This window comes from Capricornis sumatraensis, chromosome 6 (assembly GCF_032405125.1).
Source record: "Capricornis sumatraensis isolate serow.1 chromosome 6, serow.2, whole genome shotgun sequence".
Lineage (NCBI taxonomy): Eukaryota > Metazoa > Chordata > Mammalia > Artiodactyla > Bovidae > Capricornis > Capricornis sumatraensis.
The window spans coordinates 94,099,384-94,126,197 of NC_091074.1; the positions used below are offsets into that span (position 1 = coordinate 94,099,384).

Below are 26,814 nucleotides of genomic sequence, written 5' to 3' on the forward strand. Positions count from 1 at the left end.
ACTGACTCAACATCATTACTGGTAATTGGTCCATTCATATTTTCTATTTCTTCCTGCTTTAGTCTTGGGAGATTATACATTTATAAGAATTTATGTTTCTTCTAGATTGTTTGGTTTTCCCTCATAGCTCAGTTGTTAAAGAATCTGCCTGAAATGTAGGAGACCCTGGTTCAATTCCTGGGTCAGGAAGATCTGCTGGAGAAGGGATAGGCTATCCACTCCAGTATTCTTGGGCTTCCCTTGTGGCTCTGCTGGTAAAGAATCTGCCTGCAATATAGGAGACCTGAGTTCGAGCCCTCATTTTGGAAGTTCCCCTGAAGAATGGAAAGGCTACCCACTCCACTATTATAGCCTGGAGAATTCCATGGACTGTATAGTCTGTGGGGTCACAAATAGTCAGACACAACTTTCACTTTCTAGATTGCGCATTTTATTTGCACATAGTTGTTCATAGTAGTCTCCTAAGATTCTTTGTATTAGTGTTGTCTGTCATAACATCTTTATTTCTGATTTTTTTCCTCAGTTTAAACTATTTAATTTTTAAAGTAATGGTCCAAAATTGTTGGTTTGTCTTTTAAACTACCCATGTACAATGGACTGAATCCAACCTTTGTATAAGGTGGAGAGCTTATTATTATATTTTTAATTCCAGAGGTTAACATTCATTTGCTGTTTCTAAATAAAAATTTGAATAGATATTTGCAGCTGGAAAATTGATTGCTTCAAATGCTAAAAGACATGTTGCTATATTAAGACACTGAATAATAAACTGAATCTGAGATATTTTTACCTTATAAACATGGCAGAGTATTCAACATTGAAACAGAACAACAATGAAGCTAGTTTTTAATTGCACTTCCAGTTTATACATTAAGTATTATATCTTTGAGCCTACCAAGTTTCTGATTGTCTATTTTTGAAAAATGATTAAACAAACACTTAGCATCAAAGGCATACTCATATTTGTTCAGATTCATGTTGATAATAACTGGTTTTGAATTCATATAAGTATCTGGGATCGGCCAACATAAACCAAGATGGTGGCGATGGACCTTGATTAAACAACCACCATTGCAATGCCATACTATTCCTTCAATTTTACCCTCTCTGCAACCATCAAACCAGGACAACAGATCACTGTGCTTCAAGGTAGGTAGATTTCTTATTTGAAATGCTCCATGTGGTATAAGAAAATGTAATGGATGCTTTTTGCTTCCTAACCCGTAAGGATTTCCATTAATATTGGTTCCTATGAGCTCCAGTGTTTGTTCTAGAAGATCTGAGAGCGGCACTGCACTAATTTCCAAAAGGCCAGGATCATCAGGATGATGCCTCAGGACCAGGGCAATCTCAAACTCGTAATTGACTACAGACGAATGCCAGCAGTACTGTTTGTTGTTTTTCTCCACTGGAACCCAACCAGGAATGTGTCCATTTTCATCAGGCATCGGATTCCCATTTAACTGTTCTATTTCCTTCGCTGGTATCCAGCACTCTGGAACAGGTTTGAAGTCCTCCTCAACATTCCAAAAAAATTCTTTCGAGTTTTGTTTTGAATGTAGAAAATTTTTAAATCTTTTCTCAGCTAATTTGTTAGGTTTCCTATCTAGCCGAGCCCAGAGGTATGGCTGACCTTTGTAGTTAGTAACATAACAACATGTTCCATCCACTTTTTCTGTTGGAATTGCATTGTATATATCTGCATCTAATGCCTTGTGACTTACAGTTTCAGTTGCCAAAACTTTAAATGGCTGATGCTCCCTTTTGGTGGAAGGCTCCTCTTTCACCTCCGTCACAAACACACACACGGCATTTTCCGCTGCACCGACCCCAAGCGCCTCATGTTGGGTCCTCAAGCGGTGCTAGTGGAGAAGGCCCTTCCGAGCAGCGCTGGGTCCTGACTAGGAGAGCGTTCAGAGGGGTCAGCCGTGTACTCAAGTCGTGAACACGCCGCGAGCTGGCCAGGTAGCCGCGCTCCCCATTTCCCCGGTTCCGAGCGTATCTATTTCTGATTTTATTGACTTGGGTCCTCTCCCTTTTTTCTTGAGGCTGACTAAAATTTACCAATTTTGTTCATCTTTTCAAAAAATAGACTTTTAGTTTCATTGACCTTTTCTATCTTTTCAAATCTTCCTGATCTGGGGCCCAAATCATCACCCCCTTGCCATTCTACTCTACAATGGGCCATCAGTGCCACCTGGGCCTTGGTACCTCATATTGCTGTGCCTTCTGCAGCCATGCTGTTCAGTGTCTTCCCGTGTGGAGGGGTGCTTCTTCCAGTGCCATTCCTCTGCCCGTCATTGCCTCACCTGTGAAGCTGCTCCTGGTCCTCAGTGTGAGGGGGATTCATGACGGGGCTTGATGCTGTTATGACAGCCAATGTGTGTGTACTTGTATGCTCACAAATGTGCATTGTTCTGGCACGTGGTCCCAGATCTTCAAAATATTCTCTAAGAGGCCTATGAGTCCCAGGCATTTAGCTCACATTCCCATCAGGATTCAGGTGCATAGCACCCTTGACCCACTCCTTTTCCAGGGTTCACACCATATACAGATTTGACCCTGTAGCCATCACACCATCTGTTTGTGGAGTCTATTTTCCTGGCTGTTCAAGATTTGTGAACAAGTTCCCATGATTGTTTCCTTAGTGACCACAATGATGATCACCCTGATTGAGCAGATTCTAATGTTTTCCTTGTGATCAGCTTCCTAACAGGCTTTCAGTTTTTTTTTTAAACTGAGTTTTAACAATTAAATTTTTTTCTTGTAAACATTGTTTACTATATTTATAATATATGTGCTTGTGTGCATACTAAGTCAATCAGTCATGTCTGACTCTTTGCAACACTATGGACTATAGCCTGCCAGGCTCCTCATCCGTGGATTCTACAGGCAAGAATACTGGAGTGGGTTGCTGTGCCCTCCTCCAGGGGATCTCTCTGACCCAGGAATTGAACCCACATCTCTTACGTCTCCTACGTTGGCAGGCAGGTTCTTTACCACTAGTGCCACCTGGAAAGACCTATATGTGTATTTGTTTTAGTCGCTCAGCTGCATCAGTCTCTGCGACCCCAAGGACTGTAACCCACCAGGCTCCTTTATCTATGGAATTCTTCGGGCAAGAATACTGGAGTGGGTTGCCATTTCCTTCCTCAGGGGATCTTCCCAACCCAGGGACTGAACTCAGATCTCCTGCATTACAGGCAGATTCTTTACCATCTGAGACATATCTGCTTCATTATAGGGGAGCCCTAGAATATACATATATACATGTATACATATATACCTGTATCTGTTCATTTTCAAATTCTTTCCTCATTTAAATTATTACAAAATACTGAGCAAAGTTCCTTGTGCTATAGAGTAGGTCCTTGTTGGTTATCTATTTTAAATATAGTGTATATGTCAGTCTCAAACTCTCAATTTATTCCTCCCCACCACTTTTCCCCTTTGGTAACCAGAGTTTGTTTTTTAAATCTATGTGCCCATTTCTATTTTGTAAATAAATTCATTTGTAGCATTTTTTATATTCCACATATAAGCAATATCATATATTTGTCTTACTTTGTCTGACTTGCTTCACTTAGTATGGTAGTTTCCAGGTCTATCCATATTGCTGCAAATGGCATTGTTTCATCCTTTTTTAATGGTTGAGTAATGGTCCATGGTGTATACATACCACATTTTTTAAATCCAGACTTTAAACTTTTTATTTTGTATTGAGGTATAGCTGACTAAAAATGTAGTGGTAGTCTCAGGAGAAGAGGGAAGGACTCAACCATACATATACAAGTATCCATTCTCCCGTAAGCCCCCCTCCCCTTCCCATCAAGGCTGGCACATAACATTGAGCAGAATTCCATAGGCTATACAATAGGTCCTTTTTGGTTACCCATTTTAAATACAGCAGTGTGTACATGACCTTCCCAAGGTCCCTAACCTTTCTCCCTGGCAATCGTAAGTTAGTTTTCTAAGTCTGTGAGTCTCTTTCTGTTTTGTAAGTAAGTTCATTTGTATCATTTCTTTTTAGATTCCACATATAAGGGATGTCATGCCGTATTTCTCCTCTGACTTACTTACTATGACACTCTCTAGGTCCATCCACATAGCTGCAAATGGAATTATTTAATTCTTTTTAATGGCTCAGTAATGGTTAGATAGCATCACTGACTCAATGGACTTGAATCTGAGCAAACTTTGGGAGACAGTGACAGGGAAGCTTGGTGTGCTGCAGCCCAGGAGAGAGCAAAGAGCTGGACACAACTTAGTGACTGAACAACAACAGCAATATTCTATTGTATATATGTAACAAATTTTTATCCATTCCTCTGTTGATGGACATTTAGGTTGTTTCCATGTCTTGGCTATTGTAAACAGTGCTGCAGTAATCATTGTGGTGCATGTAACCTTTTGGATTATGTTTTTCTCCAGATATATGCTTAGGAGTCAAGGCAATGGCAACCCACTCCAGTACTCTTGCCTGGAAAATCCCATGGCTAGAGGAGCCTGGAAGGCTGAGTCCATGGGGTCGCTAAGAGTCGGACACTACTGAGTGACTTCACTTTCACTTTTCACTTTCCTGCATTGGAGAAGGAAATGGCAACCCACTCCAGTGTTCTTGCCTGGAGAATCCCAGGGAGAGGGGAGCCTGGTGAGCTGCCGTCTATAGGGTCACACAGAGTCGGACACGACTGAAGCAACTTAGCAGCAGCAGCAGCAGCATGCCTAGGAGTCAGATTGCAGGGACATATGGTAGTTCTATTTTTAGTTTTTTAAGGAACCTCCATACCTGCCAGGGTCCAGTCCCGGTGGATCCAGGGAATTCCAAGGGTGGATGGAGTCAGCAAGGAAAAATCTTATTTATTTATTAATATAAGATTAGATTAGGGAGAAATAGTGTAGTAGGAAAATTAAGTGGAGAAAGAAGGCTGGTTTACTTGGTTTACGTGGGAAGCCAATAAAGTTCCAGACAAGGAGCTTGCACCATCTATGTTAGGCCACCGGCGTCCTCTTGAATATTGGGGGGTGCCCCGCCTTGGGCTCCACCTCGCGTGGATCTTAAAAGCCGGGACAAGTAAGTAGACATGGTGAGCCTCCATGCCCCAGATGGGAATTCAGCCAGAAATCAGAGAGGAGACACGGGGGAAACCAGTCCAGCGACTGGCCCGTCCTCTATTGTTCAGAAGGCCTTTTATACTTTTTGATTATACATAGAGATCAGTGGGTAACACAAAGTTATGCAGCATTAGCAGTCCAGACTCTTATCAAAACCAGGCTTTTCTCTCTGCATACCTAATTGTATACACAAGTCTTAGGTGATTTACATAATCTTCTGGCCAAAAAGGACCAATTAACATTTTACAGCCTTTTTTCTGATAAGGGTTTGTCAACCAGAAGACTTATTTGTGTTGATCTTCCCAAAGTCTGGTGCCACTCTCAGAAAGCACTAAATAAAGTTACATTCTTACATAGCAAAGACACAGCAATTTATAACAAGTAAAAGGGGTACAGTGATTTATAACAAAAGAAAGGTAATTAACTCAAAAGTCTAGTGTTGCTAACATCAAAACTATTATATATCTTTTTCCATATCCCGTTTACATTGATTAACATCCTCCCAGGTGCCTAAAAGATAAAGAATATGGATGCCTGGCGGCAATCATTGAGTCAAGAGTAAAGACCCGTCACCAATATCATTTTTAGCTCTTTAGAAAAGGCTCTGTATCTTTAAGACACTTTTAAGCTTTGTGCCTCTTGTGGTTGGGGGGCTGCAAACAATTCACAAGCTGTAAGAGGTCTGGGTAACCTGTTAGGCAAGCTAGAGAGCTATCAGAGGGGTTTAACTGAAACATCCCTTTCAACTGCAAAAGACTAAAGCCCTGATTTGACTTTTTTCAGAAAATATCAGAAGAGCAGAGTACAAAAGCCGGCAGATTTTTTTGGTTTTTGGGGTACATGCTCAGAAAATTCCAGGGGGAACCCCTGAAGCCTAATCACGTCCTTGCGTTTTGTCAGGCTTCCTTCCTCATGACCTTGTCATGGGCGGGATTCCTCACGCTGGCTCCCGGCACATACCGTTCTCCATGGGGTCATACCAGTTTATTTTCCCACCAACACTGTAGGAGGGTTCCCTTCTCTCCACACCCTCTCCAGCATTTGTTGTGTACCGCATCTTCTTTATCCACTTATCTATCCATAGACATTTAGGTTGCTTCCATGTCTTGGCTATTGTAAACAGTGTTGCAATAAACATTGCAATGTATATATCCTTTTGAACCATGGTTTTTTCTAGCTCCTGGGATTTCTCCAGGAGCTATTGTATGGTAGCTCTATTTTTAGCATTTAAAGGAACTTCCATACTGTTCTCCATAGTTGCTGTACCAATTTACATTCCCACCAACAGTATAAGAGGGTTGGTCCCTTCTCTCTACACAACCTCTGCTGTTGCTGCTGCTGCTGCTGCTGCTACGTCGCTTCAGTCGTGTCCGACTCTGTGCAACCCCATAGACAGCAGCCCACCAGGCTCCCCCGTCATTGGGTTTCTCCAGGCAAGAATACTGGAGTGGGTTGCCATAGTATTTGTTATTTGTAGACTTTTAAATGATGGCCATTCTGAGCAGTGTCAGGTGGTACCTTATGTAGTTTTGATTTGCATTTCTCTAATAATTAGTGACAATGAGTATCTTTCCATGTGCTTGTTGGCCATCTATATGTGTTCTTTGGAGAACTATTTTTTTAGGTCCTTGGCCCATTGTTTGATTGGGTTGTTTGCTTTTTCAATATTGAGCTGCATGAGCTTATTTTGGAGATTAATCCCTTGATGTTCACATCATTTGCAAGTATTTTCTCCCATTCTGTGTGTTGTCTTTTCATTTTGTGTATGGTTTCCTTTGCTGTGCAAATGCTTTTGAGTTTAACTAGGTCCCATTTGTTAATTTTTGTTTTTATTTCCATTACTCTAGGAGATAGATCAAAAAAGATACTGCTGTGATTTATGTCAAAGTGTGTTTTGCCTATGTTTTCCTCTAAGAGTTTTATACTATTGAGTCTTACTCTGAGGTCTTTAATCCATTTTAAGTTTATTTTTGTGTATGATGTTAAAGAATGTTCTAATTTCATTCTTTTGAATGTAGCTGTCTAGTGTTCCCAACAATGTTTATGGAAGAGACTGGCTTTTCTCCATTGTATAGTTTTATTTTCTCCTTTGTTGTAGATTAATTGACCTTAGGTACATGGGTTTATCTCTGGGTTTTCCATTCTGCTCCATTGATCCATATTTCTGCCTTTGTGCCAGTACCATACTGTTTTGATGACTGTAGCTTCAGAGTATAACCTGAACTCAGGGAGCCTGATTCCCCCAGTTCCATTTTAATTTATCAAAGTTACTTTGGGTATTTAGGATCTTTTGTGTTTCCATACAAATTAAAATTTTTTGTTGTTCTAGTTCTGTGAAAAATGCCATTGATAATTTGACAGTGATTGCATTGAATCACTGGTTGCCTTGAGTAGCATAGTAATTTTGAAAATATTAATTATTCCAATCCAAGGACATGGTATATCTTTCCATTTATTAGTGTCATCTTTGATATCTTTCATCAGCGCCTTATATTTTTCAGAATATAGGTCTTTTGCCTCAGGTCATTTTCTTAATATAATAAAGCATATTTTATTTTTTAAAACTTTTATTTTATATTGGAGCTTAGTTGATTAACAAGGTTGTGTTGGTTTCAGGTGTATAGCAAAGTGATTCATTATACATATACATGTATCTATTCTTTTTTAAATTCTTCTCCCATTTAGGTTGTTACATAATATTGAGCAGGCTTCCCTGATAGCTTAGTTGGTAAAGAATTCACTTGCAATGCAGGAGACCCCAGTTCGATTCCTGGGTCAGGAAGATCCACTGGAGAAGGAATAGGCTACCCACTCCAGCTTCCCTTGTGGCTCAGCTGGTAAGAATCTGCCTGCAATCTGGGAGACCTGGGTTCAATCCCTGGGTTGGGAAGATCCCCTGGAGAAGGAAAGGCTATCCTCTCCTATATTCTGACCTGGAGAATTCCATGGACTGTATGGTCCATGGGGTTGCAAAGAGTCAGACAAGACTGAGCAACTTTCACTTTCACTATCATAATACTGAGCAAAGTTCCTTGTGCTATACAATTGTATTATATACAGCATTGTCTATGTTCACTACACTGTGCATTAGATTTCCAGGGCTTATTTATAGCACTAATTCATTACAAATTTGTACCTTAAACAGCAACTATCTTATCCCCCACCCACTGTCCCCTGGTAGCTATCATTTTACTCTCTGTTTATATGAGTTTGATTTTTCTTAGATTATACATGTAAGTGATATCATACAATATGTATTTTTCTTTGTCTGATTTATCTCACTTAACATCACACCCTCAATTTCCATCCATGTCATCACAAATGGCAAGATATCCTTCTTTCTCATGGCTGAATAATATTCCATTATATATATATATATATTCTGCCTCTCTTTTTTTTTTAAACCCATTTATCTACTGAAGGGCACTATATTTCCAATACTACAAATTTTGATGTAACCACTATTTTAGCCACCTCCCACAAATTTGAATATGATGTGCTTTTATTTTATTTAGTTATATGTATTTTTGAATTTCCTTTGAGACTTTCTCCTTGTCCCATGGATTATTTGGAAGTGTATTGTTTCACTTTTAAGCCTTTAGAGATTTTTCTCCTGTCTTTCTCTTATTGATTTCTCATTTGATTCCATTCTGTTTCAAGAACACATTATGTATAATATTTTAGTCTTAAAAAATTTGTTGAGGATTGTTTTATGGCCCAATATATGGTCTATTTTTGTGAGTGTCTTATAGGTGTTTGAAAAGTTGTCTGTTTTGCTCTTGTTGACTGGAGTGGTTTATAAATGTCATTTAGATTTTGTTGGTTGGTTTTACTATATTCATGCTGTTTTTCTGTCTAGCAGCATATCAATTGCTGAGTAAATCTTGCTAAAGTTCTCAGATGTAATTCCAGCTTTTCCCATTTCACTTTCAAGATCCAGTAGTTTTTCGCTTACAGTTCAAGATGGTAGAGTAGAAGGATGTGCACTCATTTCCTCCTATGAGTACACCAAAATTGCATCTAACTGTTGAAAAACCATCGACAGGAGGATGCTGAAACCCACCAAAAAGGGATACACCATGTCCAAAGACAAAGAAGAAGCTGCAATGAGATGGTAGGGGCATAATCATAAAATCAAATCCCATAGCCACCAGGTGTGTGACCTACAAACTGGAGAAATATAATACCAAGGAGATTTCCCACTATTGTGACGGTTCTGAACCCCATGTCAGGCTTCCTACCCTGACAGGGACCCAACAAAGGGACTGGGAATCCCCAGAGAATTTGACCTTGAAGGCTGGCAGGATTTGATTCTAGGTCTTCCACAGGACTGGGGGAAACAGGGACTCCAGTCTTGGAGGGCACAAAATCTTGCATGCACCAAGACCCAGAGGAAAGGAGCAGCAACCTCACAGGAGATTGAACCAAAACTACCTGTTAGTGTTGGGGGGGTCTCCTGTGGAGATGTGGGTTAGCAGTGGCTCACCACAGGGACTGGAGCAGTAGAAGCAGTGGTCCTGGAAGGTCCCTGTCAGTGTAAGGCCTCCCGGAGGTCACCATTAACCCTACCATAGAGCCCTGTAGACCCCAGGGCTGGGTTGCCTCAGGCCAAACCACTAATAGGGAGAGAGAACAATCCCACTCATCAGCAAATAATTGGATTAAAACTTTGCTGAGCAAGGCCCTGCCCATCAGGGCAAGATCCAGTTTTCCCATCACTGGTCCCTCCCATCAGGAAGCTTACACCAGCTTCTTAGCCTCCTCTATCAGAGGGAAGACAGAAGAAGCAGAAGAACCACAGTCCCACAGTGGCTAGAACAAAAACCACATTACAGAAAGTTACGCAGGATGAAAAAGCAGAAACTTAAGTGCCAGATGAAGGGACAAGACAACTCCCCAGAAAAACAACTAAATGAAGTGGAGATAGACAACTATCCCCAAAAATAATTCAGAATAATGATAGTGAAGATGATCCAGGATCTCGGGAAAACCATGGAGAAGATGCAAGAAATGTTTACCAAAGACCTACAAGAACTAATGAACAAAAAAACAGAGGTGAATAATACCTTAGAAAGAATCCATAGCAGAATCACTGAGGCAGAAGATCAGATAAATGGCCAAGAGGACAGAATGGTGGAAATCACTGTCACAGAACAGAATATAGAAAAAGGAATGAAAAAAATGATGACAGCCCAAGACTCCTCTGGGGCAACATTAAATGCACCAACATTCACATTATAGGGGTCCCAGAAGGAGAAGAGAGAGAGAGAAAGGACCTGAGAAAATATTTGAAGAGATAATAGCTGAAAGCTTCCTGAACATGGGAAGGAAAATAGTCAACCAAGTCCAGGAAGCACAGAGAGTCCCAGTCAGGAAAAAACCAAGGACGAACATACCAAGACACATAGTGATCAAACTGAGAAAAATTAAAGACAAAGATAAAATATTAAAAGCAACAAGGGAAAAACGACAAATAACACACAAGGGAACTCCCATCAGATTATTAGCTGATTTCTTCACATAAACTCTACAAGCCAGAAGAGAATGAATGGCACGATATGTTTAAAGTGATGAAAGGGAAGAACCTATCATCAAGAATACTCTACCCAGCAAGACTCTCCTTCAGACTTTATGGAGAAATCAAAAGCTTTCCATACAAGCAAAAGTTGAAGAGAATACAGCACCACCAAACCAGCTTTATAATAAATGGTGAAGGAACTTCTTTAGGCAGGAAACACAAAACAAGAAAAAGACCTACAGAAAACGTTCTTCCAGGATGTCCTAACTAAAACTCGAACCCATCTCCTTGATTCTCATTTTTTTATTTCTCATCCCTGACTTTTTTTTCTCCTTTGCATTATTATCTACCATACTAACCTTGCTCTTATTACACCTGGTTAATTTAGCTTATTATCCCTTCCTACTGGAATGCAACTCTCCTAGTGTTTTCATCTGTTTTGTTCATCAAACAAAACAGACTCCTACCATCAACAATGCCTGGATACCTAGATAAATATCAACTGAAAAACAGAATCACTGTTAACATTTAAAAGTTACAGAGTTTTATTTTAACTTTAACAGAAAAAAAAAGATTGTAGTAGAATGAAGGAATTGCTGAACATCAGATTATGGGTTCTTAAAAGATCCTTCTGAAGTTACAAAATATATATATGAAATCATTGAGGTTGGAGGCATTATATTTTTGTCTTTTTTTTATTGTTCATTTCTTAATGGACATAAGTTTAAATTTCCAGGCAGTAAAACCTAGTTACTTCTTTGTAAACATCAGAATAAATGTTGCCAATATTTAAAGAAAAGAAGTAAAGATCTAGTCGTTTTTTGCTTCATGTAATTTGGTTGTGTTGTCTTGTGCATGCACAGTCAGGGTCACTATGACCTCATGGCAGATCAATTTTTTAGTTGCTATGTTATGTCTCTCTCTTTAGTATTTTTATTTTCTTTGCTAATGTTCAAATAGCCACTCCTACTTTTTAGAAAATAATATTTTCATGGTCCATCTAGTTCTACCCTTTAAGTTACAATTTACCCAAGTTATTGTATTTCAATTGAGTTTCTTGTGGTCAGAATATTGTTGGAATCACAATTTTATCCAGTCTACCCATTTCTGTCTTTTAATCAGTGTATTTAGACTATTTACATTTAAGGTAATTATTGATAACATTATGACTAAAGTCTAACACTTTATTATGCTTCATTTGTTTGTTTCTTTTATTTTTCAGTCCTCTGTTTCTCTTTTCATATCTTTTTATGGATTTCTTAGCAATTTTTAGTGTTTTCCTTTGATTCATGTATATAGTGTTTTTTCAGTATATTGGGAAATGTGGGAGATTGATTTACTTTACGTTCTTTACCTTCCCCATTTAAAAATATATCTTTTGTGTTTTTTCTTTCTATATTGAGCACAACATCAGATTACATTATAATTTTGATTCCATCATCAAATATGATTTAAAAACTCATGAGAAGTAAGATAGTCTCTTACATCCATTCCTATTTTTACCCATGTTAATGTTGTTCTTTCCTTTCTGACATTCCAAACATTTTTCTTTCACCATTTCCTTTCTGTTTACAGAACTTTCTTTAGCCATCATTTAAGAGAATGTCTTATAACAATAAATTTTCTTAAATTTCTTTTATCCTTCATTGCTTGAAGGATAGTTTCATTGGATTTGGTATTCATGGTTGACAGTTCTTTCAGTACTTGAAAAATGTTGTGCCTACATAGCTCCTGATGAGAAATCTGCTATAATTCAAATTTATGTTTCTTATAAGTAATGTGTCTTTTCTCCTGGTCATTTTCAAGATTTTTTTTTTTCATATACCTATAGTTTCCAGAATTTTAAGTATATTGTGTCTTAGAGTGGATTTCCTGAGGGTTACTTTATTTAATATTTGCTTACCATGAATATACAGGCTGGTATCTTTGACTAGAAGTCCCATACATGATGAACCCAAAGAGGAAAAGAGCAAGACAAATTGTAATTATAATGACAACAATTAAAGATAAAGAAAAATATTAAAAACAGCAGAGGAAAAGCAAAAAATAACATGGAAAAACCTACAACCAAGAATATTCTACCTAGAAAGGCACTCATTCAGATTTGATAGAGAGATCAAAAGCTTTACAGACAGGTAAAAGCTAATAGAATTCAGCACCCCCAAACCAGCTTTACATCAAATGTTAAAGGAACTTCTCTAGGTGAAAAAGAAAAGGCCACAACTATAAATAAGAAAATTACAAAATAAAAAGCTTACCTATAAAGGTGAACATATAATAAAGGCAGGAAATCATCCACACACCAAACTATTGGGGTGGTTAAAAGACACAAGTGATAAAAATCATCTGTAACAACAATAAGTAGTCATGGGATACAGAAAGCAATTAGATACAAAATATGATATTAAAAACAGCAATTATATATATGGATTCTTTACCACTAGTGCCACCTGGGGAGCCATATATATACACATATATGCATACACTGCTACATAAAAATTGCATGGTAACCACAAATGAAAAATCTATAATTAATATACATAAAAAAAGAGATCCAAATATAACCCTAAAGATAGTCATCAAATTACAAGAAAACAGAAGGAGAATAAACCCCTACAAAAACAAACCAAAAACAGTGGAAAAAATGACAATAAGAACATGCATATTGATGTTTACCTTAAGTGTAAATGGAATACTTCAACCAAAAGTTACAGAATGATTGAATGTATACAAACCTAAGACTTGCATCTAAGCTACCTGTAGGAAACTCACTTCAGATCAGAAACACACACAGACCGAAAGGGAGGGGATAGGAAAATGTATTCCATGCAAAAGAAAAATCTAAAGAAAGCCAGAGTAGCGATACTTACAACAGACTAAACAGACTTTAAAGTAAAGACTATTACAAGAGACAAATGCATGTGGAATAGTCTCCAGAATAGATCACATATTAGGCCTCAAAACAAGTCTTGGTAAATTTAAGAAAATTGAAATAATGTCAAGCATCTTTTCCAACCACAACACTATGAGAGTAGAAATCAACTATAAGAAAAAACTGCAAAAACACAAATACATGGAGGTTTAAACAATATGTTACTAAACAATTGATGGATCATTGAAGAAATCAAAGAAGAAATAAAAAAAATACCTAGAGACAAATGAAAACATGATGATCCAAAAACCATCAGAGACAGCAAAAGCAGTTCTAAGAGGGAAATTGATGGCAATATAAGCTTATCTCAGGAGATAAGAAAAATCTCAAATAAACAATCTAAACTTACATCTAAAGGAACTAGAGAAAGAAGAACAAAAAAATTTCAAAGTTAGTATAAGGAAAGAAATCATAAAGATGAGAGAAGAAATAAATGGAGTAGAGACTTAAAAAAAGGAAGAGATCAATGAAATTGAAAGCTGATTCTTTCAAAAGATAAACAATACTGATAAACTCTAGTTAGCATCATCAAGGAAAAAAGGGAGAGGACCCAAATCAATAAAATCAGAAATGAAATTATGACAGATACCACAGAAATACAACTGATCTTAAGAGATTACTATGAACAACTATATACCAATAAAATGGACAATCTAGAAGAAACAAGTTCTTAGAAATGTACACTCTCCCAAGACTAAACCAGGAAGAAATAGAAAATATGAATGACCAGTTACCAGTAATGATGTGAAATCAGTAATTTAAAAGCTCCCAACAAACAAAATTTCAGGACTAGATGGCTTCACAGGTGAACTCTAGCAAACATTTAGAAAAGAGTTAACACCCATCCTTCTGAAACCATTTCAAAATATTGACGAGGAAGGAACATTTCCAAATTCATTCTATGAGGCCATCATCACCTTGTTACCAATACCAGACAAAGATATCACACAAAAAAGAAAATTACAGGTCAATATCACTGGTGAATATACACGCAAAAATCCTCAACAAAATATTAGCACACTGAACCCAGCAATACACTAGAAGAATCATATACCATGATCAAGTGAGATTTATCCCAGGGATGCAAGAATTTTTCAATATCTGCAAATTAATGAATGTGATACATCACATTAACAAATTGAAGAATAAAAGTCATATGATCATCTCAGTAGTTGCAGAACAAGCTTTTGACAAAACTGAACATTCATTTACTATAAAAACTCTCTGGAACATGGGCATAGAGGGAATATACCTCAAAATAATAAAGGCCATATATGACAAAACCACAGATAACATTATATTCAATGGTAAAAAGCTGAAAACTTTTCTCTAAAATCTGGAACAAGACAAGGATGCCCACTCTGATCACTTTTACTCAACATAGTTTCAGAAGTCCTAGTCACAGCAATGAGAAGAAAAAGAAATAAAAATAACTAAATTGAAAAGGAAGAAGTAAAACTGGCATTGTTTGCAGATGACATGATAGTATAAACAGAAAATCTGAAGACACCACCAGAAAACTACTAGAGCTCATCAATAAATGGAGTACAGTTTCAGGATGTAAAATTAATAAACACGAATCTGTTGTATTTCTACACACTAACAAAAAAAACTGTGAGAAAGAGGAAACAATTTCATTTACCATTGCATCAAAAAAAAAAAAAATCTAGGAATATCCTTACCTAGTGTTGAAAAATACCTGTACTTGGAAATGTAGGAGCGCTGATGAAAGAAATTGAAGATGACACAAACAGATGGAAAGATACATTGTGTTATTGAATTGGAAAAAGTATTAGTAAGATGACCATACTATCAAAGACAATCTACAGAGTCAATGCAATCCCTAGCAAAATGTCAATGGTATTTTTCACAGAACTAGAACAAATAATTTTAAAATTTGTATGAAAACATGGAAGATCTTCAAAACCAAAACAGTCTTGAGAAGGAAAAATAAAACTGGAAGTATCATGCCCCCTGACTTTGGACTATAAGCTGCAGTAATCAAAACAGTGTGATACTGGCCCAAAAGCAGAAACAGAGATCAATAGAAGAGTACAGAAAGTTCAGAGATAAACCCATTCACCTATAGTCACCTAGTCTGTGACAATGATGCAAGAGTACACAATAGAGAAAAGATAGTCTCTTCAGAAAGTGGTGCTGAAAAAATTGAACGCTATCTGTAAATGAACAAAAACTAGAAGTTTTTATTCTTAACACTGTACATAAAAATAAACTCAGAATGGATTAAAGACATAAATGTAAAACCAGATACCGTAAAACTCTTACTGGAGAACTTAGGCAGAACACTATTCTTAACAAAAATTGTATTACTATTTTTATATCCATCTCCTTGAGCAAAGGAAATAAAGCAAAAATAAACAAATGGAACCAAATTAAGCTTAAAAGCTTTTGCATAACAATGGAAACCATAGACAAAATGAAAAGACAACCCACAGAAAGGGAGCAAGTATTTGCTAATGAAATGACTAATAAAGGGTTAATATCCAAATATACAAAAAGTTCATAAAACAAAATCAAAAGACAAACATTCTGATTTAAAAAATGAGTAGTAGAACCGATCAGACATTTTTCCAAACAGAAAATACAGATGGTCAACAGACTCATGAAAAGATGCTCAGCATTGCATGATTATCAGGGAAATGCAAATCAAAACCACACCTCTCGGAATTGCTATCATTAAAAGAACAAAAATAACAAATTTTGGTGAGAGTAAAGGGAACCCTTCTACAGTCTTGGTGGGAATATAAATTGGTACAGCCATTGTGGAAAACATTATGGTATGGCAGTTTCTCAAAAACTAAAAATTGAATTGTCATATGATCCAGATTCAAAATTGGGAAAAGAGTACATCAAGGCTGTATATCACCACCCTATTTATTTAACTTATATGCAGGGTTCACTATGCAAAATGCCAGACTGGGTGAAGCACAATTCAGTTCAGTCGCTTATTCATTCAGTCACACTTTGTGACCCCATGGACTTCAGCATGCCAGGTTTCCTTGTCCATCACCAAACCAGTCAATTGTAACGGAAATCAACCCTGAATATTCATTGGAAGGACTGATGCTGAAGCTGAAGCTCCAATATTTTGGCTGCCTGATGTGAAGAGCCAACTCATTAGAAAAGATCCTGATGCTGGGAAAGATTGAAGGCAGAAGGATAAAGGGATGTCAGAGGACCAGATGGTTGGATGGCATCCCTGACTTGATGGACATTAGTTTGAGCAAGCTCCAGGAGATGGTGAAGGATAGGGAAGCCACAGCCCATGGTGTTGCGAAGAGTCGGATACGACTGAGCTACTGAACAACAACAAATCCTTAAATTAAAAAAAAATTAAAAAGCCAGAAAATTTTTAAAGTGTCAAATAAGGTAGTTTTTTTATTTTAAAAAATCTCTTTTTAATATAATTTTGTTTATTTATTTACTTTTGGCTGTACTGGGTCTTCTTTGCTGTGAGGGCTTTTCTCTGGTTGTGATGAGCAGGTGCTCATGAGTTACTCCCCAGTTGCGGTGCACGGGCTTCTCATTGCAATGGATTCTTCTGTGGAGCATGGGCTATAGGGCACACAGGCTTCAGTAGTAGTTGCGGCACATGGGCTCAATGCTTGAGGCTCCCAGGCCCTAGAGCACAGGCTCAATAGTTGTGGCACACAGGCTTGGTTGTTCTGTTCTGTGGGTTCTTCCCTGATCAGGGGTTGAACCCATGTATCCTGCATTGGCAGGCAGCTATTTTACCACTGAGTCACTAGGGAAGCCCGATGATATCTCTTTTCTATGGTTCAAAATTCAGAAGGGACAGAAGGGTACACATGAAAATCTTGCCCCTTGCACTGCAGGTCAACCACCCAATCCTGCCCATTTCCTGCCTACCCTTTTAGAATGTCTTTATGCAGAGACAATGTATTATTTCATTTTTTGTCTAGCTGTGCAAACATTTGTGCTTTTGTTTTTCCCTTACTGATACATCTTGGAAAAATTCTTCATAAGTGTAAAGAAAGACTCTTATTACTTTCCCTCATCCTCTTCCCATTCTTAACACAGGGTCTTTGGAAGGCAGGGTCAAGGACAGAGGCCCTAACAGCTCTATTACTCACCTGAGACACTTGCAAGAGCATGACTTTCTTGCTGACAGCCCCTTGGGACATTCTGGGAAGATTCAAATCTCTTGAGATGTTGCCCCCTCTCTTCCTCATCAGATGAAGCTGAGCATAATAGGGGGAGATGAGGGAGGGAGATAAGGTGGGGAGGTAAGAGTAGTCCAGTCCAACCCCTGACAGGTATTACAGCTTCTTTCCTACTTATAGCAGCCCCACTGTGGGGCTGAGAGTCTACCAAAGGGTGCCTGGGAAAGATTTCCTGTGACCTCCCACAGACACCAGAGGGAAGAAAGGAGGGAATACTTCTGTACCTGGCAGGTAAGGAGATAAGTGTAGGGCTGAACAAGTCCTGGCCCATGTCCTCAAGCTGACAAGTGACTGGCTCCTCTGTAAGAACTATTGAATACACTTCTCTGTTTTCATTTCTCTAAGGAGAACAATCCAGTTCCTCTGCTGAGCCTGGGCTTTGGGATCAGATGGTCCTTAACTGGGTCCCAACCCCACTCCTAGCAGAGGTGTATCCCTGGTCACATTCCTTGACTTCCTTGGCTGCAGGGTCACACCTGGGATACAATTCTGCAGGTCAGGGCATTGATGGCTCCTGGACAGTGCCTGGTACTACGTTAGGAGGAGCCCCCCACCCACCCTGACTGGGGCTGAGAGCGTCTTACAGCATTAACAGTATACAGCCCTCCAGCTCCTGCCTCTGGCCCATGATCCTTTCCAGAAGGCACAGAGGTCCCCAGCTTGCCCTTCTCAGAATTCTGGTTGCTCTTTCTATGGCTATCTGATAATTTGGCATAGGCGTGTATTCTCAGGTGACTTCAGAATGGATTGATCTCCTCTTCCTTTCCCTGGCTCTTGACTCTTAGTATAGAGTTGGGGTGCTGCCAGACTCAGTTGGAACCACCAGTTTCAGGGAAAAGGAGGCTGTGAGACAGTTCCTTTGAGAAATCTCTAGAACCCACCCCAATATGCAAGCAGGGGCAGGAAGTGGGATGTGATGACAGGACTGCCTGACACCTTGTCTAGACTTGGATTGCCTGGTCACTGAGTCAGGGGAGTGGGTGGCTGTTTATGTTGCCTCTGTCTTGCCATCTCCTCTTTTTCTTTGAAGGACCATAGCTCTCTCTCCTGGTCCAGGTGGTTTAGGTGGAGCCAAACCTGGGGTCCGGTTCTGGCCAGTCAGACCATGGCATTCTCCTGTGTCATGATAAGCTTAGGGGTAGGCACATGACTGGATCAGGGCTTGGCAGAATGGATACAAAAGCACTGTACAATGTTGTGCTGTTTATAAGAACATCACTTTAAATTCAGTGGTATAGGTAAGATGAAAATAAAAGATTAGAAAAGGCATGTCAAGCAAATATTAACTTTTTAAATGTAGAAGTGGCTACATAAATATCAGATAAAGTAGATTTCAAAGAAAAGAAAATTTCTAGAGATAAAGGAGACATTACATAGTGAGAAAAGATCAGTCTACCAGGAAGCTTAATAGTCCTAATCCTCCAAAACAGACCCTCAATATGCATGAGGCAAAAACTGGTAAAACTAAAGGGAGAAACAGACAAATCCACAATTATGTTTAGAGACCTCAATACCCTTATCTCAGTAACTGATAGAGCCACAAAATAGAAAACTAGTGATGACACCCCACTCCAGTACTCTTGCCTGGAAAATCCCATGGGTGGAGGAGCCTGGTGGGCTGCAGTCTGTGGGGTTGCAAAGAGTCGGACACGACTGAACGACTTCACTTAAACTTTTCACTTTCATGCATTGGAGAAGGAAATGGCAACCCACTCCAGTGTTCTTGCCTGGAGAATCCCAGGGACAGGGGAGCCTGGTGGGCTGCTGTCTATGGGGTCGCACAGAGTCAGACATGACTGAAGCGACTTAGCAGCAGCAGCAGCAGCAATGCTTAGAAGAATTGAACAAAACAGTCTACTAACAGAATCTAATTAACACTTGTAGAATACTCCATTTAGCAACAGCAGAACACACATTCTTTTCAAGTGTCCATGTAGCATTCACCAAGATAGACCATATCCTGGGCCAGAAAAAGACCCTCAACAAACTTTTAAAAATAGAAATCATGCAATGTATTCTCTCACTATAATGGCATGAAACTAGAAATCAATAAGAGAAAGATAAGAGGGAAACCTCTAGACACTTGGAAATTAAACAACATACTTCTATGTAATCTATGGGTCAAAGAGGAAGTCTCAAAGGAAAAGATCAGAATATGTGTGATTCAACTCAATGGTGCTGAGAAGATACTTTACAGCACTTAAATGCTTACATTAGAAGGGAAGAAAGGTCTCAAATACCTAATCATATGTTTCTACCTCAAGATGTTAAAAAGAAGGGGAAAAATAAGCTAGAAAGAAATAATAAAATGCAGGAAGGAAATAAAGGACTTCCCAGGTGGCACTAGTGGTAAAGAACCTGCCTGCCAGTACAGAAGACATAGAGAAGTGGGTTTGATCCCTGGGTCAGGAAGATCCCCTGGAAGAGAGCACGGCAATTCAATCCAATATTCTTGCTTGGAGAATACCCATGGACAGAGGAGCCTGGTGCGCTACACTCCATAGGGTCACAAAGAGTCAGATAAAACTGAGGCAACTTAGCACTCACCCACAGGAATAAAACGATAAAAATAAGAGCAGAAGTTAATGAAATTGGAATCATTTTTAAAATTAGAAAATGTCAATAAAACAGAAAACTGGTTTAAAAATAAATTAAACTGAAAGCTTGTAGCAAGAATGGCAAAAATAAAAAGAGAGAAAATTCAAACCCTCAGTATCAGGAATGAAATAAGGGATATCACTACAGATCTTACAGCCACTAAAAGGCTAATGAAGGAATACTATGAAGAACTTTGTGCTCATGAGCTCAGCAATTTAGAAGAAATGAATCAATTTCTCAAATACTACAAACTATGAAAACTCAACCAGATTAAATAGATAATAATAGTCTTGTATCTATCAAAGATTGGCTCAGTTGTATCAGACTCTTTATGACCCCATGGACTATATAGTCCATGGAATTCTCCAGGCCAGAATACTGGAGCGGGTAGCCTTTCCCTTCTCCAGGGGATCTTCTCAATCCAGGGACTGAACCCAGGTCTCCCGCATCATAGGCAGATTCTTTACCAGCTGAAAGGTTACCAGCTTTCCCTTTACCCACAAGGGAAGCCCATCTAGTAAAGATATTTAATTTGAATTAAAAAGCTCCCAGGTTAGAAATTTCCAGGCCCAAATGGTTTCACTGGAGAATTCTACCCAACATTTAAGTAACACCAATTTTACACAATTTCTTCTGGAAAATAGAAGAGGAGAGAATGCTCCGTAACTCATTTTATGAGGCCTTCCAGAAGTGAATGGTTAAGCATGCTCTAGTACACATACAAGGTATTTGCATGCATGCATGCTAAGTTGCTTCAGTTGTGTCTGATTCTTTGTGACCCTATGGACTGTAGCCCGCCAGGCTCCTCTTTCCATGGGATTCTCCAGGCAAGAATACTGGAGTGTATTGCCATGCCCTCCTCCAGGGGATCTTCCCAACCCAGGGATTGAACCCAGGTCTTTCACCTCTTTGGCACTGGCAGGTGAATTCTTTACCACTACCACCACCTGCATACTATGGAATAATACTCAGCAATAACAGGGAGTGAACTATCTTTTCCTTTCCAGTTTTATTGAGATGTAATTGACAGGCAGCACTATGTAAGTTTAGTGTGCACAATGTAATGCTTTGACTAGCACGTTTGTCCCTTCGCTCTTTGCTTGACTCTGGCTTTTCCATTATGGCTCATTCTGACATTAAATCAAAATAGAACTTTATAACCACTCCATATTTGTAATACTGAGTCTTTTCCCCTGTTTGAATCCTGGCTGATACAGATGTCCACAGTGTAAGCGATTCCAGAGAAGCAGACCTTTATGGATGAGTTCCCTTTTTTGGCTCTGGGTTTCTAGAGCTGGTTCTCTTATCTTCCTAGATTTAAAGGCACTAATAACTCTGCTTCTAGTGGTAAAGAAGACAGTGGAAGGTGTGTCAAGATGTGACCAAAAGTTACTTAGATGATTGCTGTTGGATATTTGTAATTAAACACAGATGGCAAGAGTCTAGGTTGTCACATGTTTGCTATCTTAGAACATTTCCATCAAAATAAGGAGTATAATGGTATTAGGTAGTTGCTCCTAAGTGTGCTAAAGAAAGTGGGGAAAGAAGATGAGCTCAAACTTCAGATTCCCAGCTCAAACTCTACATTGATGACCTGAAGTCTTCTACATCTTTTCTGGAACTTTAACTCATAAAACCACAAGGATGGGACTTCTGTAAATGAAACATAGAATGTCATCTTATTAATGACTGAATTATAAAGCATATTGAAGCCCCAATTCTGCATGGTGTTTGCTTTTAAATTGAGAGCACTGATTGGGAAGAAATGGGATCCTGAAAGTTGGAAGGAGGTTACATGGAAGGGTACCAGTGAAAGTGGGGACATTAAACCTCTAAATTCTGCTGAGTCATTTTGACCCAGAGAAGTTTATCCTGCTTAAGAAGTTTATCCAAAGAAACCTGTAATCTTTTTCTCCTGCCATATATCCTTGCAAGACATTGCTGATTTTCCTTAGGTCCTACTCTTACCACCCACCCTGCCCATCACCCCTCTTGGCTTCTAGACATGACATGACTAGATAGAAATCCAAACAGACCCCAAAAATGAGGTACAAATTATGACCCATGAGGAAAGGCAACCTCCAAAAAACTGACTGTTTTACATTAGAAAAAAAAGGAGTTTTCTAATGTATACAGACAGAAATTTAGGGAATATGTGGGGATGAATATTAAGAGTAATGAGAGATAATAGCTAAAGAAACATAAAGTTGGATCAGAAGGAGTTTATTGATATGGGAGCACTAAGCAGAGAGTCTGGATTTAGCGTTGCAACTTGAGGGGAAAGAAAGGGATCTAAAAGTTTTGTTTTATTTCTTGGCTAAAACGCTGACCAAGTGGTGGCCCATCATAGACAAAGTTGAGATGCCAGAGCTGTCCTGTTTTACCGCAGAGAAAGGAAATAGAAGGCTTAGTGAAATTGGAACGTTAGAGTGAGTTTGTCATTTGAGATCTACTCATCACCCTTTCCAGTAGTCATATACAGATATGAGATTTGGGCCATAAAGAAGTCTGAGCACCAAAGAATTGATGCTTTCAAAATGTGGTGCTGGAGAAGACTGTGGGAGTCCCTTTGACTGCAAGAAGATCAAACCAGTCAATCTGAAAGGAAATAGACCCCAAATATTCATTGGAAGGACAGATGCTAAAGCTGAAGTTCCTCTACTTTGGCCACCTGATGTGAAGAGCCAGCTCACTGGAAAAGACCCTAATGCTGGGAAAGGTTGAAGGTAAAAGGAGAAAAGGGCAGCAGGTGACAAGATATTTAAATAGCATCACCAACTCAATGACATGCATTTGAGCAAACTCCAGGAAATAGTGGAAGACAGAGGACCCTGGTGTACTGCAGTGCATGGGTTCTCAAAGAGTTGGACATGACTTAGTGACTGAACAAAAACAACACCACCCTTTGCTCACCAAGAGGAAGGATACACCTTTATCGCAACTGTGAGAAGTCCATTTGTAGCATAAGTCCCCACATCCTTGAAGAGCTCTGTGATTGCTCTTCTTTGTAGGTCAGAAATTACAGTAGAAACTGCTGTCACTAAATTGAGAAACCTAAAGGCAATGGGAATAATTGGATCCTGGGGTAACAGAGGCCAAGTGACAACCCCTAATCACTAGGCACAAAGTGGGCATGGACAGTAGTGTCAAAGGAGCAATCAGAATAGTCTGACTTGCAGAGACCTATGTGTTGACCAATAATCATGGTGTTCTTAGAATTGAAATAGATGGACAGTCTGCTAAATACTTAATGTGTATGAGCAAAAAAGTTCCAGGTCAAGTGAACAAAAGTCTAACCTGAATCATAAAAGCACAGAGTCACACCTCTCAATCAAATTCCAGACTTGAGCCAGTTTACAGACCCAGAACCCCTTGAATGAAAGGGAAGACAGCTGCTCTTCAAGGAGGATTCCATTACACTGAGAAAACCTTTTACCAGCCTTCTCAAAGGTAACAAAATAAAATAAGCTATACACACAAAATTTATTGACTATGCCAAAGCCTTTGACTGTGTGGATCACAATAAACTGTGGAAAATTCTGAAAGAGATGGGAAGACCAAACCACCCGACCTGCCTCTTGAGAAATCTGTATGCAGGTCAGGAAGCAACAGTTAGAACTGGACATGGAACAACAGACTGGTTCCAAATAGGGAAAGGAGTACATCAAGGCCATATATTGTCACCCTGCTTATTTAACTTCTATGCAGAGTACTTCATGAGAAACGCTGGGCTGGAAGAAACACAAGCTGGAATCAAGATTGCCGGGAGAAATATCAATAACCTCAGATATGCAGATGACACCAGCCTTATGGCAGAAAGGGAAGAGGAACTAAAAAGCCTCTTGATGAAAGTGAAAGTGGAGAGTGAAAAAGTTGGCTTAAAGCTCAACATTCAGAAAACAAAGATCATGGCATCTGGTCCCATCGCTTCATGGGAAATAGATGGGGAAACAGTGGAAACAGTGTCAGACTTTATTTTGGGGGGCTCCAAAATCACTGCAGATGGTGACTGCAGCCATGAAATTAAAAGATGCTTACTCCTTGGAAGGAAAGTTATGACCAACCTAGATAGCATATTCAAAAGCAGAGACATTACTTTGCCAACAAAGGTCCATCTAGTCAAGGCTATGGTTTTCCCTGTGGTCATGTATGAATGTGAGAGTTGGACTGTGAAGAAGGCTGAGCGCTGAAGAATTGATGCGTTTGAACTGTGGTGTTGGAGAAGACTCTTGAGAGTCCCTTGAACTGCAAGGAGATCCAACCAGTCCATTCTGAAGGAGATCAGCCCTGGGATTTCTTTGGAAGGAATGATGCTAAAGCTGAAACTCCAGTACTTTGGCCACCTCATGTGAAGAGTTGGCTCATTGGAAAAGACTCTGATGCTGGGAGGGATTGGGGGCAGGAGGAGAAGGGGATGACAGAGGATGAGATGGTTGGATGGCATCACGGACTCGATGGACGTGAGTCTGAGTGACCTTCGGGAGTTGGTGATGGACAGGGAGGCCTGGCGTGCTGTGATTCATGGGGTCGCAAAGAGTCAGACACGACTGAGCGACTGAACTGACCTGACTGATACACACAATAAGCAGTTAAGGGATATACAGAACAAAAAGATGTAAACTATGATGTCAAAAACAGTAACCATGAGGTTGTTGTTCAGTCACTCAGTCATGTCTGACTCTTTTCAACCCCATGGACTGCAGCACGCCAGTCTTCCCTGTCCTTCACCATCTCCTGGAGCTTCCTCAAACTTCTTTTGAGTCAGTGATGCCATCCAACCATCTCGTCCTCTGTAGTCCCCTTCTCCTACTGCCTTCAATTTTTCCCAGCATCAGGGTCTTTTCCAATGAGTTGGCTCTTCGCATCAGGTGTCCAAACTATTGGAACCTTTGGAACTTGGTATGCAGCAAATGCCAGATCCCTGTCCATAAGATTCATCAGAAGCCGATTGCCTTCAGACAGCAAGGCCAGAAATATATCTTTCCTGTCTTGCCTCAGAGATGTATTTTCCTTCCACAGGACATCCACCAGTCCATTACATGTATAACACCACGTTAACTGAACTTGGTAAGCAAGAAAGAGCCATCACTCTAGACATATTGGTAAGATATTTGCAAATCAGAGGATGAGAAATAAGTCAAACTAAAATTTAAGGGCCTGCTACATGAATGAAATTTCTAGGGCTCAAGTGGTGTGAAGTATGTCAAGATAGTCCTTCTAAGAAGGAGGATAAGTTGTCATGTCTTGCCCCCTTACAACTAAAAGAGAGGCACAGTGCCTTTTTGGGCTTTTTTTGGATTTGGAGGACATTTGGATGTGTTACTTGGGCCCTTTTATTGTGTGACCCTCCAAGCTGCTAGTTTTGAATAGGATCCAAACCAAGAGAAGGATCTGCAACAGGTCGAGGCTGCCATGTAAGCTGCTCTAATATAATCCAGCAGATCCAGTGGTGTTTGATGTGTTCATGGCAGATAGAGACGCTGTTTGGAGCTTTTGGCAGGCTGCTATAGGTGAATTACAGAGCAGGCCTTTAGCATTTTGGAGCATGACCCTATTATCATCCACAGATAACTGCTCTTCTTTTTAGAAACAGTTGTTCACCTGCTACTGATGCTTAGTAGAGACTAAGCACTTAAGCATGGGTCACCAAGTTACCGTGTGACTTACCCTGCTCATCACTGACTGGGCATTACCAAGTTGGGTGTGTACATCATACCATAAAGATGGTATGTATATGATCAGACCCAAGCAATCCTGAAGGCACAAGTGAACTACATGAAAAAGTGGCCCAAATACCCTTAGTCCCCCTCCTGCTACATTGCCTTCTGTTTCCCAGCCTTGACCTATGGCCTCATGGGGAGTTCCCTATGATTAGCTGATAGAAGAAGAGGTGACTTGGGTCTGATGTACAGATGCTTTTGGTTGGTATTTGGCACCATCTGAAAGTGGACAGTTGCAGCTCCATAGCTTCTTTCTGGGACATCACTGAAGGATAATAGAAAAGACAAGTCCTCCTAGCAGGCAGAACTCAAAGTTCACTTTACTTGGGAGGAGAAATAGCCAAATAAGCGATTAGATACTGATTCATAGGCTTTGAGCAATGGTTGAATGGATGATCAGAGACTTGGAAGGAACATGATTGGAAAATTAGTCATAAAGAAGTCTGGGGAAGACATAGGTGTGTAGACCTCTCTGAATGGGCAAAAAATGTGAAGATATTTGTGTCCCATGTGAATCTAATCAAAGAATGACCTCAGCAGAGAAGGATTTTAATAATCAAGTTGATGGAATTACATCCTCTTTCCTCAGCTACCCTGTCATGACCTAATGGGTCATGAACACTGGGGCCGTAGTGACAGTGACAGAGATGATACATGGGCTCAGCAACATGGACCTCCAATCACCTTGGCTAACCTGAGTTCCCAAAATAGCACTATTCCGTGGAG

At 39.5% G+C, this 26,814-nt stretch overlaps 1 pseudogene; it reads right to left on the reverse strand.

Moving 5' to 3' along the window:
• Positions 1-863: 863 nt before the first annotated feature.
• LOC138081473 (RNA ligase 1 pseudogene) lies at positions 864-1,843 on the reverse strand (annotated as a pseudogene).
• Positions 1,844-26,814: the final 24,971 nt, after the last annotated feature.